This window comes from Lissotriton helveticus, chromosome 1_1 (assembly GCF_964261635.1).
Source record: "Lissotriton helveticus chromosome 1_1, aLisHel1.1, whole genome shotgun sequence".
Lineage (NCBI taxonomy): Eukaryota > Metazoa > Chordata > Amphibia > Caudata > Salamandridae > Lissotriton > Lissotriton helveticus.
The window spans coordinates 1252435519-1252455596 of NC_136057.1; the positions used below are offsets into that span (position 1 = coordinate 1252435519).

Consider the following 20078-nt stretch of genomic DNA (forward strand, 5'->3'; position numbering starts at 1 on the left):
GGCCCGGGGAGGCTCTCCCCTGCCTGGCTAGGGTTTGGAAGCTGGGACCGGGCCCGGGGCTTGAGCTCCGTCCGGCCGGCCCCGGGGTGCGTGAGCCCCCCGTCCTGCAAGCCATCAGAGGGTCTGGGCGCTGGGGACGAGGCTCCACCGGGGCCCGGGGAGGCTCTCCCCGGCCTGGCTAGGGTTCGGAAGCTTGGACCGGGCCCGGGGAGCAGGTGTGGCTGGCTTCATCCACTACGCTGTCAGAGCTGAGTTTTCTGCCCACCCCTAGTTTGCATCCAATAATGAAAAATAAAGTACTGTACAGTTAGATTTGCATCCAAGAATGAAAAATAAAGTACTGTACAGTTAGAGCAGCCTATTGCAAAAACCTTGGGGATATAACATTTTGTAAAATAATAACTCAAACTTAAGAATTATTGTGAGCTCTTGCCATTAGGCAGCTTACCCAAAATGTATGTTTCAGTGTCCCAAACATTTTGAATATGCAATCTTACAACTTCTTAATGTTAACCTGGTGCGACGGCCCGTAGCTTATCAGCTTATATAAGTATATATTGTTATTCCTGTGAACTGAGAGTCTCCTTTAATTTTTTTATCTTTCATTTTGAAGTACATTTTTATCATCTCTGGGAGTCTGACTTCACTTTTCTAAGAACTATTTCCTTCTTCCCCCCTGCGGGCCCATTTCCACGTCCTGATTTGTAAACCAGCCCTAACCGATGTTGCCTTGGATGCTTTAGTTAGCTGCTTCAATTAATGTCCTAGCTTGCTTTTTATACATGTATTGAATGGTTTATGTTGTTTTAGATATGACTCAAATGCAGCAAAGGCCTACTGGCCGAAGTGGGTCAAATAAACCCTGCTTTGCTCACCAGCATGCAGAGCAGGGAAGTACTGATGACACCAAACTAAAGAATGGAATGGAGGAATGTATGTACTTGTCGGGTTTATGTAGCAGTGCTCAATAGCACATTCCCCCAGAATTTCTATTTGAGGCACCGTGGCAGAGTTGATGCTCTATGGATCCACCATGTGATGGGCGGGCCACATGAAAAAAAAATCGTTAATTTTGAGCAACTAGGTGCAAACTGCCCTCATCTTCATTAAGGACCAAGGTAAGGAAGGGGCCAGAATTCATGTCATGCCAGTGACTTGCCTGCTGCCCCGAGGGGCCAGTTCATTACACATATTGCTATTGACCCACAACAGATAAGGGCTTACACGTGCCCTTTCATGAGCTGACATGACAGCCTTTTCACGTGCCATCAGCGAATCAATTCACATCAGTCTGAACTGCTGTCATTTAATCTCTTGGGGGCAAAATGGCTGCAAATTGTCAAAGGTTCATACAGGGGAAAAAACTGAAGGACTTCTAAAAAATGGTGCAGCTTTGCAACATGTAACAGTGGAATGCATTGGCGTGAAATTGGTTCAAATAAAACGTCCCAGCGACCACCGGGCTATAAATCTGCTAGCCAAGGAGCCCTCTGAGAAGATGTGGATGTAAAGTTACACCACCAGAGACAGCATGAGCGGGGGGCCTGGGGTCTGATTCATAAGCACACAATGAAAGAGAACAGCCGTGAACAGGGCCCTCGGTGACTTCTGACAGATGAATTAGGACGGGGTGGTGACTTCAAACAACAGAATCAATGAGCGCGGCTCGGGCTGGAGCGGGGAAGTCACAGCTTCCATTTGCAAGGAAATGAGCTGCAGATGCGCATAGCAAATAGAATAGTTTACACGCATTAGGCTCATCAAAGAAACTTGATGAATTATTCAACGCGCTCCCTGGGTTGGAGGATTCTCTGAACTTTTAGCTCGCGCCGCTGTAAAAGGAAAGCTGCGGTACAAGCCTCTGCCTGCCTCTGAAGGGAATGCAATGGCTCACAGAGGGCACCGACTCGCCTATAGAACGGCCATGCAATGTATAGTAAGTCCACTGTATATGATGTACAATACAAGCTGGGCTGCTTCCTGGTGTTTACTAATCACAGTATATCTCAATGGTACTCGTATGTCAGGGTTAAAGGAGATCAAGCATTCCCTGCATACTACATCTGTGCTGCTGGCACTCAGGCTTAAGTGCAGGCTTGTGGTTATTCTGGTTTTCTTTTACCTAGAACCTACAGGTATGACCTAATAGACACTTTCAAATGGGATGAGAGCAGTGAAGACAGAAATTACCATCTGGAACTTCTCAAACGATGTCAGCAAGCACTTAGATGGTGAATCACACATGCTATTGAGCCTCTTAGATAACCCTGAGCCTGGCCTGCATGTCAGGAAGTGTTAGAGCACTTTGAAGAATAAGAAATGTGGGCAAATGCTCAAACCCAACAGTTACTATACTTAATTGCACATAAGTGTACATTGACAATATGCACATTGTCAAGGTACGGTGGAGGCATAATCAGGAATAGTAAATCTGTACTGACATATCCTTACTTTCAAATTTTTTTTAAAGTTGATATTTAAGCAGTGATATTTATGTATAAAAATATTTTTTCTATTGATGATCTGATATACAACCAAATAGGATCAGGATAAAAGGATTCTTTCAACTCTAATGCAGAGTGTAGTAGCTCCCATATCAGATGGTGCTCCCGCCATGGTGCAGTTTCTACATGTGTTCAAGCAACATCAATTTTCTTCAAACTATCATTGGCTACTTTGCATCTTTCTTCCTTTTCAACTGGAAGAACCAGCATTATTTTGTTTTCATTCATTGGAACCATTCATTGGAACCTATGAGCTGAACACCAAGAAAATGTTGGATGGCATAGTTAAATTGTTCTCTAACACTGGGAAACAAAGCAAAAGTATTTATAAACAGATTTTCGAGGGAGAGATTTCTTTGAATCAGTCAGATGATAAAATATATTACTGCATTACTAAGAGAACCAAGATACCCTACTTCCACTCATAAACATAATTTTTTCCTATGGTGTCAGGCATACATGACTTACATTATCCGTGTTGTCTCTATTTAACCTCGAAAGGCTTTGTGGTTAGTATCTAGCAAACCTCCGAATTGTCTTTGATTGCATCAGTGAAATCCTATCCACATCAGCATGAGGTCCCTTCTAGTAAGGTGGGACCTCTTGTTGGATATTTCTGTAACCCCAGCCTCTCTGCACCCTAAACAGCCAAGTGAACAAACGACTTGTGCTATGTTTTTGAAGCTTTAAAACTGATATTTTGTCTACCTGTGACTGTTTAAATTGAATCGCTTGTATTCTGTGCAAATGATAATGCTAAATCACCTGCTTTTTGCCTGTGACTGTGTGAATTGAACTCTTGGTTGTTGTGTAATTGGTACTGTCAAAACTGCTGTTTCTTTACCTGTAACATTTGAATTTATGTCCTAGTTTCCCCTGTACTGCGCTTAGGTGTGCAGGGGCAACCCCCCTAGCCCCTTTCCCCTCAGAAGCTAAGCGGAGTGTATTTAAGTGACCGCTGAATCTTCTTTAATGTTTAAACTGTGTTTGGAAAGTGTATGTAACCCTTTCTTTTAACTAGAAAAAGGGATTTGTTTAAGTTAGCGAAAAGCAGTATTTTAAGTGGCATACATTTGGGCTTACCTGCAGGGTGTGAACTAGGACCAGCAACGTGTGGATTGAGTCTATCTGTATCCAAGGAGATTCTGATCTTTAGGAGCAGCTCACTGCCCCCTAGCCTTCAGCCTGTGCTTGGGGTCACATGCCCCTTATATAGGTTTGCTATTGGACCTTACCTCTGTACTGATTGGTTCCTGTATCTGGTGTTTCTATTGGGCTTAGGGTTAGGTTTCTACTTGGCTGATGGGTCTGAGACAGTGACTAGTCCCTGGGACTATGCTTTCTATTGGAGTTAGGGATTAACATTAGTGTTCTGATTGGTGGGCAGGTCTGGGGTTTTGATTGATTTCCTTGGGCTAGGGTTTCTATTGTGCTTAGGGTTTGGTTTCTCATTGTCTGCTAGGACTAGGGCTGTGATTCTTTGTAAGGGCCTGGTCTCCTATTGATCCTAGGGCTTAGGGCTAGTGTTCTGATTGGTTAGGGCTAGGGTTCTATTGAACGAAGGTGTTGCCTGATTACTCAGGCTATTTAAGCTAAGGGCTCTCATTCCGGGCATTGAGGCCAAGGGCAGGGAGGACAAGACAGTTGCATGTTTGGGCCTGGTCGGGATTGTTCGGGCCAAAAATGCTGCCCTATTTTTGCTTTCACCAACAGCCACCGTAACCCATCCACAAACATATTAAACTCACAGCAAATGCACTCTTCTCATTTACAACAAACAAACCCTAACCATATTTCATTATCTCAACAACCACTATAGAACCCCACAAACAACCCCTATACACCCTTCTACCTCCACTACCAACAATGGCAACATCAATCTCAAACAAAACACAGCTCTGTCCAATACCACAAACAAATCCTCACATCACCAACACAACACAAAGCCACACTATACTTAACTATATTCCATCCAGACACACACTCCCTGTTCATACTGAAGACCAGCTCTAGCCTCTATGTCCTCCTAACAGACCCCTTTCTGTCACCACCAAACCTATACTCAGCCCTCCATCATTTCATCCAACAACAGCACCTACTCTTTTTACCAAAGAAAAGAACCCTTACACTCTACTCCACCACACATATTACATATTCCTGCTACTAAATCTAACACAAACAATCATAACTCTTGTCCATCCCCTATCACACACCACATACACTATTTTCCTAAACACATCACCACCCACCTTCAACTCCCCAATAATATTTTACACACAAACTCTTCTCAGAAACCCATTACACCATCACCTTCTCTCACCACTCCACAATAACAAAACAACACACACACCAGCACAACAACATTTCACACACACACACACACACTATTTCATGATATATTCCATCACAGACTAGAAACATACACCCATTCCCACCCTTCTGTCTAAACCAATAATACACATCGTAAACCATCTTTACTGCCAAGCTTTTTCTCTCCCCCCACACCTAACACAAATACATCAACACAGCAAATCTCACTTAACTGCTTCTCATCCTTTGAATAATTTAGAGCCAGCCGTGGTCCATGCAGGTAAGAGCAGTGGGGCCAGAGGGGAGATTTCGACGGATGATGAATAAGGAAAATTAATTATTATTTCCCTCGTCATCGTCCATCGAAACCTCCTCACACCCGGCCCCACCGCTCTTACCTGTACAGACCACGGCTGTTTGAGCCTTCCAACATGACAGAAACAAAGCAAACATGTCACTCTTCACAACTTCGCATCTCCATGTCTATTACACAAGAAGGCTACTCTACAAAAACAGCACAGCTCACCAACTCAGTCATAACCACCACCTCCACCACCTACACACACTGACCCATCAAAATGCCTTCTAAGCCTGCTGGACAAGGAATACAATATAGAAAAGCTGCACTATTGCTATCCTCATACAGCTAATACCACTAATAACGACACATAAATTCAACAAATATTGCTCACTCTTTAACAAAACAAAGTCACACCTTCACCAAAACAATCTCTAAACGGCCTACTAATAACAGCTCAATTACTCTCTAAAAACAAGCATCACATCTACAACCTACTCACTGACACACAACCTGAGTTAGTCTTCATAACCGAATCATAGTTGGGACAAGGCTCCAGTGTTGCATGAAGCCATTCTTCTTGGCTATCGCCCTATCACTCAAAATCATATAGGCAAAAGAGTGGGTGGCCTAGCTGTTATCCTCTTCATCAGATGCAACCGTACAACATTTTCCTCCTGTAACATCCTACTCCTTTACAGACCTCCACCTAGCAATGCAACATTCCTAGACACACTTCTAGATGCAGTTTCCAACCTAATATCAATAATTTCAACCTATGGTATTCTTGGTGACATAAACATTTGGTTTGACAAACCCTTTATGCCCCATCAAAAAACCATCATCACTGGCCTAGACACATTGAAATTACATCCGATCATCCACAAACCCACACACATCGCTGGACACATCCTATAAGTCTTTTTTCTAAATCTAGAACTAGTTACCTTTCAAACAATTACTCCAGTCACATGGTCAGACCACCATTTGCTAGCTTTCCAACATAAAACACCAAAAGCAACACACCTAAAACCACTTTGCATGCATCCACCTATCGAATATGGAACAAACTAAATTTTGAACACTTAGAAACACAACTAACATCCAACACAGATCTAGACACAATACATTCTGTTTAAAACTATATGAGTGGCTACAGAAAGCTTTTGATATTCTAATACCACGTAGAACAACAACACAGGAGAAAAAAAAGGCACCTTGATGAAATACAGAACTAAAAGAGAAGGAACAGCTGCACCGCTCCTAGTTCAAAACAAACAGCAATTAAAATAAACTTCACCAACGGACGCTTAACAAATCATACAAGCCAGCAATCAATTAAGCTAAAAAAGAAGTTACTATACAGACAGAATTCGAAATGCTTAAATATGCAAATAAATAATTTTTTTACGTTTCACCGAATTTCGTAAACATAAATGCATAGAAGGAACTAATTCCATTACTCAAGAATTCACGGACAAAATGACAAATCATTACACAACTAAAGCAGACACATTCAACTCCTGTTTAAAACCAACCCCTTTCCAAAGAAACTCTCCAAGAGTAGGCTAACCCAGCTTCTGCATTATTTCAAACACATATCACAAAGCAAATTTATGGATCTGGTCAAAGCAAGCAGGCCTGCCAGCAGCCCTTCTGACCCGTGTCCACCACAAACCTTCAAGAATATTCTTTTAACTACCTCTCCGGCTTACCAGTAGGAAGAATCTTCAATCATTTCTTAACAACTTGAACCTTTCCAGAAGATCTAAAAAGCATGCATACACCCATTATTGAAGAAAACTAATCTGGCCCACTTGAACCGGACAACAACAGACTGATTCTAAATAGATCTTTCATGGGCAATCTGATAGAAAGAGCAGCATTTATCCAGATGTCACAATTCATTGAAGCTAACTCCATACTTTCAGACTTCCAAATAGGATTCCGTCCACGAAGAGGCACATAATTTACCCTCATTGTCATCTGCGATGGCCTTAAGTACACAATAGACAGAACAGGGTTGCTGCACTACTTCTCTTGCACCTCTCAGCTGCCTTTGACACAGTTGACAATCACACTCTAATACAAATACTCTACGAAACTGGCATAGAAGGAACTGCTCTCGACTGGATCACATCCTACCTTCAAAGCGAAGCAAGTGGCATCCATTCTGCCCCTTTTTCATCCAAACCATACATGACAAAAGTAGGGGACCTTCTAGGCTCTATCATCTCACCCATGGTTTTCATCATCTACATGAAGTTATTACCGGAAATGATCCCACTTGGATTAAGTGATTTTAACCAGCTGGCTAACGCCAAGTACATGCGCCCATTACCTGGGCCATTTATGTTGCATGTAATAAAATTGGTAAACAGACATAATATCGACTACAAAATATCGAATGGACATAATATCGAGTACAAAATATAGGCTGGACAAAATGTCGAATGGACAGAATATAGACATCAAAAATATCGTTTTGAAGGTAAGTAATGTAATATCGAATGTTAAAAATATAGAATGTTAAAATATCAAAGTATATAATATAGGTTATTAAAATTATCGAATTTTTAATAATATCGAACTTTTTATAGTGTTTGTTATGTTATTATATGTTTGAAAAGTGTGTATTTATGTTATAATTAATTTTAATTAATGAATTTTGTTTTTTTAATTTTTGCCTAATTTCATTCTGTAGCGGGTTGTGGGTTTTAGGGGAATAGGGTGGGAAGTAATTTAATTATAATTAATTAAATATGTAAATGTATATATTGGTATTTTTTTGAATTAATTGTTAATTAATTTTTTATGGGTAATTAATTAAATTTTAATTGCCAATTCATTTATTTTAATTGATTAATTGCTAATTATGTTAATTTTACTAATTTATTTTCTGTAGCGGGTTGTGAGTTTATAGGGTAATAGGGTGGAAAGTAATTAATTCATAATTAATTAAATAATTCAATGTATTTAATTGTTTTTAATTTGAATTAATTGTTAATTAATTTTTAATTGTTAATTAAATACTTGTTAATTTGTAATTAATTTGAATAGGTAACTAATAGTAAAAATTAATTGTAATTTGTAATTTTAATTGATTAATTATTATATTATATTAAATTGGTAATTACTTTTAATTCATTTTTTATAGATATTAATTTATACTGTTTTTAAATAATATAAGAAGTATTTACTTTCCCTACTGTTGCACTCTCTGGAGTGGGAATAGTAATTTTTACCCCTACGCTATCCAACGCTTTCCCTACTGTTGCACTCTTTGGAGTGGGAATAGTAATTTTTACCCCTACACTATCCAACGCTTTCCCTACTGTTGCACCCACTGGAGTGGGAATAGTAATTTTTACCCCTACGCTATCCAATGCTTTCCCTACTGTTGCACTCACTGGAGTGGGAATAGTAATTTTCCCCCTACACTATCCAACGCTTTCCCTACTGTTGCACCCACTGGAGTGGGAATAGTCATTTTTACCCCTACGCTATCCAACGCTTTCCCTACTGTTGCACTCACTGGAGTGGGAATAGTAATTTTAACCCCTACGCTATCCAACGCTTTCCCTACTGTTGCACTCTTTGGAGTGGGAATAGTAATTTTTACCCCTACGCTATCCAACTCTTTCCCTACTGTTGCACTCTTTGGAGTGGGAATAGTAATTTTTACCCCTACGCTATCCAACGCTTTCCCTACTGTTGCACCCACTGGAGTGGGAATAGTAAATTTTACCCCTACGCTATCCAATGCTTTCCCTACTGTTGCACTCACTGGAGTGGGAATAGTAATTTTCCCTTTACACTATCCAACGCTTTCCCTACTGTTGCACCCACTGGAGTGGGAATAGTCATTTTTACCCCTACGCTATCCAACGCTTTCCCTACTGTTGCACTCTTTGGAGTGGGAATAGTAAATTTTACCCCTACGCTATCCAACGCTTTCGCCACTGTTGCACTCTTTGGAATGGGAATAGTAATTTTAACCCCTACGCTATCCAATGCTTTCCCTACTGTTGCACTCTTTGGAGTGGAAATAGTAATTTTTACCCCTACGCTATCCAACGCTTTCCCTACGGTTGCACTCTTTGGAGTGGGAATAGTAATTTTTACCCCTACGCTATCCAACGCTTTCCCTACTGTTGCACCCACTGGAGTGGGAATAGTGATTTTCACCCCTATGCTATCCAACGCTTTCCCTACTGTTGCACTCTTTGGAGTGGGAATAGTAATTTTTACCCCTACGCTATCCAACGCTTTCCCTACTGGTGCAATCTTTGGAGTTGGAATAGTAATTTTTACCCCTATCGCTATCCAACGCTTTCCCTACTGTTGCACCCACTGGAGTGGGAATAGTAATTTTTACCCCTACGCTATCCAATGCTTTCCCTACTGTTGCACTCTCTGGAGTGGGAATAGTAATTTTTACCCCTACGCTATCCAACGCTTTCCCTACTGTTGCATCCACTGGAGTGGGAATAGTAATTTTTACCTCTACGCTATCCAACGCTTTCCCTACTGTTGCACTCTTTGGAGTGGGAATAGTAATTATTACCCCTACGCTATCCAACTCTTTCCCTACTGTTGCACCCACTGGAGTGGGAATAGTAATTTTTACCCCTACGCTATCCAACGCTTTCCCTACTGTTGCACTCTATGGAGTAGGAATAGTAATTTTTACACTTCCGCCATCCTACGGTAATAATATTGGATATTATTTAATTATATTATGTTACTATATATATATATATATATATATATATATATTCACTGAAAAAACCATAGGTTATAGACCATATATAGTTAGGAATTAGCATTTAAAAAACCTTATTTTACTCACACAAAACCATTGAAATTCCATATATAGTTAGTTGCACTAACTATATATCGCGCACCTGCAATCCACTGCTGATGATGTCACATATTACATCATTCATGACATGGTCAGTGACATCACTGATGACATCACTGATGACATCTCAAATGACATCACTGATGACATCACTGATGACAACATCCAGTGACTGTATGTTTCTGTAAAGTTAAAATATATCTTACATATTGAAGAATGAGTGGATGTATAAGTGTCTGGATGAAGGATTTAGTAGGTGCGTGACTGACTGTATGAGTGAGTGATTAAATGTGTCTCACTGAATGCATGGGTTAGTGACTAAACTGTCTTAATTTGTGCATCATTATGTCTGTTGTTCTGTAAACTGCTGCATGTGTTGATCATTAGCTATACGAGAGGCTATATGTGTTATTAATTGCTTGCCCAAGTATTTCTATGGGAGATTGAGTTTGTGTGGGGGTGGCTGAAAGGTGTGTGACTCTATGCATAGATGTGTGAACAGTTTATTCACTAGGTGTATGAGTTCAAGAGTGCATGTGGAAACAGCTACATGGGCAGTTGACTGTGTGCATGAGTGTATTGATGAGTAAATGGATATCTCAATGCTACATGTCATAGTAAGTACATATGTAAAACACAGTACATGTGAGAGTTGGCATATATAAATAACTGTGCATGAGAGCCACCGAATGAGTGAGTGGTTGTATCGATCATTGTGAACTTGTATCAGGGATTGTATAAGAGAGTAAATATGTGTTAGTATATGTTTCAATAAGTAAGGTGTGTTTAACTGTATAGTTGAAGAAATGGAGATGAGATTGTTTCTTTGCATGACTGACTGGGTGTGTGAGTAACTCCATGGATGAGTGGAAGTGTGTGAGTGTCTGTATACACTGAGTGTATCTAAGATTATATTAGAGTCTGAAGAGGTTTATCGTATTAGCACAAGAATGATGTCAAATGAGATGTCATTAGTGATGTCATCAGTGATGTCATTTGAGATGTCATCAGTGATGTCATCAGTGATGTCACTGACCATGTCATGAATGATGTAATATGTGACATCATCAGCAGTGGATTGCAGGTGCGCGATATATAGTTAGTGCAACTAACTATATATGGAATTTCAATGGTTTTGTGTGAGTAAAATAAGGTTTTTTAAATGCTAATTCCTAACTATATATGGTCTATAACCTATGGTTTTTTCAGTGAATTTTCAAGGTTTTGTAAATGCTAATTCCTAACTATATATGGTCTATAACCTATGGTTTTTTCAGTGAATTTCAATGGTTTTTTAATAGCAAATATCATAAGCTGTCGAATGTCAAGTACGTGGTAAGTGAAAACATTTTCGTGTTTATGCACACTGATCTGCTTTGAATGGTGCCCCCCCCCCTCATTTCTATTAGGAGTACTCTCTCTTTGCAGATAGTGAAAGGTAGTTAACGCAGGTCTTTGCCCCCATTGTAATCCGTCGTGCCTGCTTCTCTCTCCATTTGATTCATTGTTATCCAAGTATTTACTGTTTTAGAATTAGTTCTCTTTGGTTCATTCTCTATTTACAAACAAACACAGAGTCGCAATACTCTGTTTAGTCTTTGCAGATAACGAAAAATCGTGTAAAAAAAAAGAAAAGGAATCGAGCAAAATCAGTAGGCCACTAATGGGATCTCTTTTTGACCTCGCTAAAATAGAAACATTAGGAACAACCCCTCATGACAAATACAAAACTAGTGAGATGAACTGAACTCCACACAATGATGGCTGCAAAACAGCTCGGCTCCGCCACCCACCCCGCCCAAAATAACGATAAAGAACGGCTGCCATGATTGGTTGCGGAATGACCACGACGGAGCTACGAAATGGTGCTGCTCTCATGCTAACCCCAGCTTCAGTCTGAAACATCCAGAAACACTGTAGACTACCAATTCGATCAGTTCCGGTAGCGCCCCAATGTAACCCGGTAGAGAAGAACTAGCCCTCCCCTCTTTGACTGATGGTTCTTGTTGCCTGTCCCTTCTGTTGTCATTTAACAGAACTATTTAGCCTGCTGAAAGGGGTTGTGTTCCGACCGCTGGTTGGTGGAGACATTTTGACTATATTCTGTACCTGCGTTGTCGCGTAATGCGTCATATGACGCGCCGCGTTAGCGCATCCGGAAGTCATCAGGGGCGCGCAGCGCGTAACGTAAGCATAACAAGTCATGTGACTTGTTAATAAAACTTTTCATTGGTTCATTTTACTTTTCTTATTGTAATGATGAAAGGCTTGGTCATATGACCTAAAAATTACGCTTTTCATTACTTCCGAACATTATTTTTTCTTAAATATATGTTATAATGTTCCAGGCTAATGTACTTTCCCGGAAATTTTACAACTGTCCTGCAAGTAAAATATATTCTTTTTTCGAGAAAAAGAGCGTTTCTTCGTCCCATGACGGAGCCGTTGAGCAAAAGAGGGTCGACCTGCTGTCTTAGTCGCCGATACGCCTGAATATGAGATTCTTATCGATCACTTTATGTTGCAGGAATAGAAAACACAACAGCCCTTGACCATTTATCTTTACTGCGTTCCTTCGTATTATACCTTTTACCCTTCATGTAATTGGTCTGCTTTATTTCACTTGCCTTTTAATGATTCTAAAACAGTGACTATTATTAAAAACTTTACCAATGTATATACTACTACCATGTTTTCTTTTAAAAACCTTTATTGTGAAAATTTCATTATACAAATACGAGCCTATAACCACGTGGGCCGGCCACGGAGCAAACTGTAATCGTATATGATGAATAGACATTTACACTGTAGAGGAACGTAACGGGCGGGCCATTAGGTTGCAAGAACTAAGGTGTCTAACAGTTACGGAATCGGTGGACGTACATTTTATAATTAAAATACGACAGGGCCAGTTACAATAAAATTATCTAGATATACATTTGCGGGCAAGTACCATGGGTGACGTTAATTCGAACTTTCAACAGTACAGTAATCAATAACACATCAGAACTTAATATCAATAGGGATGTCGAAATATTCAATCAATTCTCGTCCCCGCCCGCCATGTGCTTCAAAACTGCATACGTATCTCGTGATTTCAAGGTTCTGCAACCAGTACACAACAAGGAGTTACGAGTCCCATTTATTCTGGCGCCATTTTGGGCGAGGACGGGCAGGTCCAGGATATAGTCAAAATGTCTCTACCAACCATCGACTATGATGATGTTCATATGCTGTATTTATTAGAGTAACACTCATCTGTCCACATGAAATTAATTTGCCACAATCTAAACATGTCATTTTAATCTTTCCAAAGTTCTTCTAAATATTTGGGACCGTTTCCCTTGCCTCTGAAGCTCTCAGTGCCACTTCTTTGATGAATGTACTAGCAGGTCAGGGGTTCTCCTCCAAATCTCTCTTTTATGCAGCACTATAATTAATTGGTGCCACCTCTCCATATGACGATGCATGGTATAGTTACCACAACTATATTTTTTTTCGGTTCCTCTGGAGAGTTCATCGTGGCAGATGAAGCGTGTAACGTACCGGGCATTTACCTTTTTTTGCATGTACAGGAAAGGAAAAAAAAATCGAGCGTCCGAGTTCTAAGGTGTCCCAGGGCCATTTTGGTGGACCAGGCCCAAATCCAAAGAACAGCTATCTCACAGGCTAATGGGGCGACCCACGCCGAGTTTCAGCATTGTAGGATGACCACACAAGTACAGCAACTTGCTAGACATCACCTCGGTGCCATCCGGATCTCGGCGCCCCACTGCAGATGAAGTGCCTCTCAACTATGAAACCACCACGGTGACATCCGGATCTTGGCGCGTTGTGCTGCCTTCGGCCTATTCGCACATCGGTCCGCTACTGACGCCATCTCACAGGCTAATGGGGCGACCCACGCCGAGTTTCAGCATTGTAGGATGACCACACCAGTACAGCAACTTGCTAGACATCACCTCGGTGCCATCCGGATCTCGGCGCCCCACTGCAGATGAAGTGCCTCTCAACTATGAAACCACCACGGTGACATCCGGATCTTGGCGCGTTGTGCTGCCTTCGGCCTATTCGCACATCGGTCCGCTACTGACGCCATCTCACAGGCTAATGGGGCGACCCACGCCGAGTTTCAGCATTGTAGGATGACCACACCAGTACAGCAACTTGCTAGACATCACCTCGGTGCCATCCGGATCTCGGCGCCCCACTGCAGATGAAGTGCCTCTCAACTATGAAACCACCACGGTGACATCCGGATCTTGGCGCGTTGTGCTGCCTTCGGCCTATTCGCACATCGGTCCGCTACTGACGCCATCTCACAGGCTAATGGGGTGACCCACGCCGAGTTTCAGCATTGTAGGATGACCACACCAACTTGCTAGACATCACCTCAGTGCCATCCGAATCTTGGCATCTCAACGCCTAGTGGTATCTTCCATACAAAAAATATTGTTACGCTGCCTTTGGCCCCATTCGCACATCAGTCCGCAACTTAGACATCACCTCGGTGCCATCCGGATCTTGGCATCTCAGCGCCTTGTGGTGTCAGTCAGAAAATATTGTTGTGCTGCCTTCGGCCTATTCGCACATCGGTCCGCTACTGACGCCATCTCACAGGCCAACGGGGCGCCCCACGCCGACTTTCAGCATTGTAGGATGGCCACACCAGTGCGGCAACTTGCTACACACCACCTCGGTGCCATCCGGATCTTGGCATCTCAGCGCCTTGTGGTGTCTTCTACACCGGAAATATAGTAGAAAATATTGTTGCGCTGCCTTTGGCCCCATTCACACATCAGTCCGCTACTGACACCATCTCACAGGCCAACGGGGCGCCCCACGCCGACTTTCAACATTGTAGGATGGCCACAGAAGTGCGACAACTTACTAGACACCACCTCGGTGCCATCCGGATCTTGGCGCGTTGTGCTGCCTTCGGCCTATTCGCACATCGGTCCGCTACTGACGCAAACTCACAGGCCAACGGGGCGCCCCACGCCGACTTTCAGCATTGTAGGATGGCCACACCAGTGCGGCAACTTCCTACACACCACCTCGGTGCCATCCGGATCTTGGCGCGTAGTGAAGCTGCAGCAGCTGCAAATAAGCTTCAGACAGTGTTACAACCGCTGCTCAGAACTCTCAACTATGACACCACCTCGGTGCCATCCGGATCTTGGCGCGTTGTATTGCCTTCGGCCTATTCGCACATCGGTCCGCTACTGACGCCGCCTCACGTGCCAACGTATTTTCTCCGCATTTTATACCCTATGCCGCATAACAGGTCATGTGACTTGTTTATAAAACTTTTCATTGGTTCATTTTACTTTTGGTTTCCTAATGATGGAAGGCTTGATCATATGACCTAAAAACAACACTTTTCATTGGATGAAAACTTTTTTTTTCCCCCAAACGATGAAAGCCCCACCTTGTTTCTGGATGTTTCAGACTGAAGCTGGCGTCAGCATGAAAGCACCACCATCTCGTAGCTCAGTCGTGGTCATTCCGCGAGCAATCATGGCAGCCGCTCCCCACCAGAAGCCTGCAGGAGTCGGAGCCCCCAAAACTTTTGATGAATTCTCAAGGCGGAGGGGACGCTTTCGAGAATGGGGTCCAAGACCTAGCAGACAAGCGTCCGATTTCCAAGGTGTCCCAGGGCCATTTCAGTGGACCAGGCCCAAAAAGGAAACAGCCTGCCGCCATTTTGAGAGTCCTGTGACAGCCGCCTATCGCTGCACCGCAAGAGTGGGCGCAACTCAGCTGAATGGCGGATTTTGACACAGTGGACCAAAAGCGGACGGAATGGCAACTGAAACGGTAAAGGGGCGCCCCACTAAAACAGATGAGACTCCACCTGGAGAGGCCCGTTCACGCCGCCTCCCCCGGGGCGCTCCACGCCGTTATTCGGAGCAGCATTGTAGGATACCAAAACCAGTGCGGCAACTTACTGGACATCACCTTGGTGCCATCGTTCTGCTGCCTTGGAACTATTCGCACAACAGTTTGCTACTGATGACCCACCCCCCGCGACGCCCCACGCCGTTATTTGCTGGGTGGCAACTTACTAGACATCACTTTCGTGTCATCTAGATTTCGGCGCGTTCTGCTGCCTTGGAACTATTCGCACAACAGTTTGCTACTGATGACCCACCCCCCGCGACGCCCCACGCCGGAAATCTGGACGTTGTGCTGCGTTGGGACTATTCGCACAGCCGACCGCTACTTCGTTGTTTTTCTCTAAAAATGTTTATATGTTATTACTATTTTTGTTTTCTTGTATATATTTATAAATTATTAAAGTTTTATAATCTTACTACTTTGTCGGAGTGCTATATATTTTTAATGTGACACATAATTGTAAAAACTTTGATGTACAAAGAGTCATCCCTGGAATCTTCCGCTTCACGCTCGGTCCCCTCCCCAATCACAATACAGGATGGTTTTCAGATAATAGCAACGCTTCTGCTGTGACGGATCTCATCGAGTGTGGGCCTTGATCTACTATAACTCCTTTGAAGACGGGTGATTCTTTACAGCTGTGGCCATAAACTACATCTGCAGGGCTAGCTGATAGCCTAGGACCGGCCTGGACAATCGGACACAGAGGAAAAGGAGTGTCAGAGGGTGCGGTAGTGAATAGGGCGAAAGGGAGGTGTCGGGCGGGCACAGGGTGTGATTCTCAGGGAAGAACAGCGCAGATGGGGGGAGGTTTATTACCCATGCATAAAACAGAGAGCGGGGGTGACCACTGCCTGGGGGAGATGCTTGCGAGGGTGGGGAGCCATGCTAAGGATCGACAGCGTGCACAGAGTGGATCTGGTCAAGGCATCTAAAATGGCTGCCGTGCACGACAAAAGTGTGGCATTTGAAAAAAGACAAGATGGCGCACACAATGTTTTTCAACAATTCCTGATTTCCTTCGAATCGAACGTTAACAGACGTTGGGGCATATTACCAAAGTTAAGCGATATTTATCCCTAACGATGCATTGCAAAGATTTTTTTACCGTCAGAAATTATCGCAGATAAACCTTGCTATTATCAAGGTTTATCGCAAATACGATAAAAAACGAGCGCAATGCATTAATATCGCTGAAAACTCCGCGATATTCATGCATTACCGAGCTAATGCTCTTAGCCATGTTATCCACCTCCCATTGGATAACATGGCTAAGAACTGCTCAGGGCAGCTGTTACTTTTTGGAGATATTCGCGCTTATCTCGAATATTTCCAAAAGTTGATAATAGGAGATAGCGATGTTAGCGACTGTTTCCAGTCGCTAACATCTTGGCATGCCCACTTTGCATGTCATTAGTGATAAATATCACTCACATGCAAAGTGGGACCCAAGATGGTCGCTATCTCCTACTAGCCGTCGCTAACTGGTGTTAGCAACAGCTAGGTAATACAGATATAATTTTATCTCCGCGAAGCGGAGCGCTGTTACAGATATATATCTTGTTTTTGAACGTTAATTTCTCAAAATGCACTGAAGCACATATATTGAGACATAGCAAAGGCACATCGGGCTACCAGTCCCTAATATTTTACCAAGTTTCGTGCAAATCCATTCAGCCGTTCGATTATTATTATTATTTTTTTTTTTTGCCCCGCGGGGCCCTTTTAAAACCTCCACATCAAACCTAGGGGGTCAGCGAGGATCTACTATGCCCCCTTATGGTCATCAGCCGTTCGATTATTATTATTTTTTTTTTTTTTTGCCCCGCGGGGCCCTTTTAAAACCTCCACATCAAACCTAGGGGGTCAGCGAGGATCTACTATGCCCCCTTATGGTCATTTGCCCCTTCGCTTTGGCCTCCTCTTGTCTCTCGATCCTACCGAGAGACAAGATGGCGGCCGCTACGTACTGTTTGGAATGTTTACAGACACCGGAGAGCCAATCAGCTTCGCTTCGCAAAGCTCCGTAACGCGAAAAGTACGCGAAGCGGTGCGCTGTTACAGATATATATCTTTTTTTGAACGTTAATTTCTCAAAATCCACTGAAGCACATATATTGAGACCTAGCAAAGGCACATCGGGCTACCAGTCCCTACAATTTTGCCAAGTTTCGTGCAAATCCATTCAGCCGTTCGATTATTATTATTATTATTTTTTTTTGCCCCGCGGGGCCCTTTTAAAACCTCCACATCAAACCTAGGGGGTCAGCGAGGATCTACTATGCCCCCTTATAGTTATTTCCCCCTTTGTTTTGACCTCCTCTTGTCTCTCGATCCTACCGAGAGACAAGATGGCGGCCGCTACGGACTGTTTGGAATGTTGACAGACGCCGGAGAACCAATCAGCTTCGCTTCACAAAGCTCCGTTGCGCGAAAAGTCCGCGAACCAGAGCGCTAACCGGTCCGCTGTTACAGATATATATCTTTTTTTAAACGTTAATTTCTCAAAATCCACTGGAGCACATATATTGAGACCTACAAAAGGCACATCGGGCTACCAGTCCCTACAATTTTGCCAAGTTTCGTGCAAATCCATTCAGCCGTTCGGGCTAAAAGTGAGGCCAACCGCCCTATGGAAAACTCAATGTTAAAAACACGTTTTGGGACCCCCCTTTTTTCTCGGCCCCCACTGGACGAACCCCCCCCAAATTTTCAAGGGCTGCTCAGAAACAAAATGTGCCATTTTCCTGAAAATTTCAGCCGATTCCGTCCACAAACGCCAAAGTTATTAGACATAGAATTTTCAAAAAACCCATAGAGAAAAAATCCTAACTATATATACCTACTGGCGACCGCCAGTAGGTAATATATATATATATATATATATATAAATTTTAACAAATATGATTGTAAAAAATATTTATTATAACTTTCATTAATTATTTAATTATTATAAGGTAATTTAAGTATTTTTAAGTATATTTTAGTAATTAATTTTTAATATTAATTTAATTTAACATTGTTTTTAATAAAGTCAATATTTTTATAAACTATATTTTTGTAAACGATATTTTTTACTCAATATTTTTGTACTTACCTGTTTGTAGATACAAAGTCGATATTCTGTCTGTCGATATTTTGTCACCGATATTTTTGATAGTCGATATTATGTCCCTCGATATTATGGGGCCGATTAGGATGGCGGACCGTCCGCAGGGGCAGCGGCGGTCCCTCCGTGCAAATTAGGATGTGACCGCCACCCTGGCGGTCACATCCTGGATATTTAACATTGCGGCGGGTGCAGCTTCAAGCAGCACCCGCCGCAATGTTAAAAGTGCATGTTTAACATTTACATGCACAAAGCGGCAGGCACCGCGCGGTGCCTGCCGCTTTGTGCATGTAAATACTGGGGGGTACCATAGGTACCCCCCATGTGCACCCCCCACCCGCCTACACCCTGGGGGCCCGCAACGGGCCCCCAAAATCAAAAGTACACATGCTTTTCCACGGCGGAAAAACCGCAGCGGAAAAGCATATTTACAAATGCTTCCTAATTTGGCTGACGGTGTCTGATAGACACTGCCAGCCAAATGAGAGCTTTTCCGCCGCGGTTGTAATCCGACCGCGGCGGAAAAGCTGCGGACAGAAACCAAGACCCACCAGCCATTGTAATGCGGCGGTGGGTCTTTGGTGACTCCGCAGAGGATTTTCCGCCTCCTCCGGGCCGGAGGTGGCTTCCGCCGGCCCGGAGGAGGCGGAAAATCCTCCATCATAATGAGGCCCTGAGTCTGTGATCCAATAAAATTAAGTGACCCTGCCATTGCATATAATAGAGACAGCTTTCTGTTGAAATACGAATAAACATAAATCACATTGTGCTTTGATATAACAAGAGCACCTTGGCTCAAAAGTACCACCATCTTTATCTATTTACTCACCATGTGCACAGTGACCCTCACCATCACCCTCCCACTGGCCCTCCCATTCCCCTTGACCACCACCCTCTAATCTACAAAAACTTCCCAGGGAAGGAAACCCACATCTAATCCCTCCTCCCGCTTTCATCTCCCACTTGGCGGGTGGCCTGAAATGGCACTTTAGACTCCGCTAGGAATGAACCCTCCAGTTCACCCTTGCATTCCGAAAATCATTAGAAGCAGCCAACAGCCAATTATCATCTTAAAATCAATTGCATCATTAA

At 42.9% G+C, this 20078-nt stretch overlaps 1 protein-coding gene across 1 annotated transcript in view; it reads right to left on the reverse strand.

Moving 5' to 3' along the window:
• Positions 1–20078, reverse strand: part of SLC2A13 (solute carrier family 2 member 13) — a 1480845-nt gene that overhangs the window by 194996 nt on the left and 1265771 nt on the right. The gene's annotated exons all lie outside the window — the stretch shown is intronic.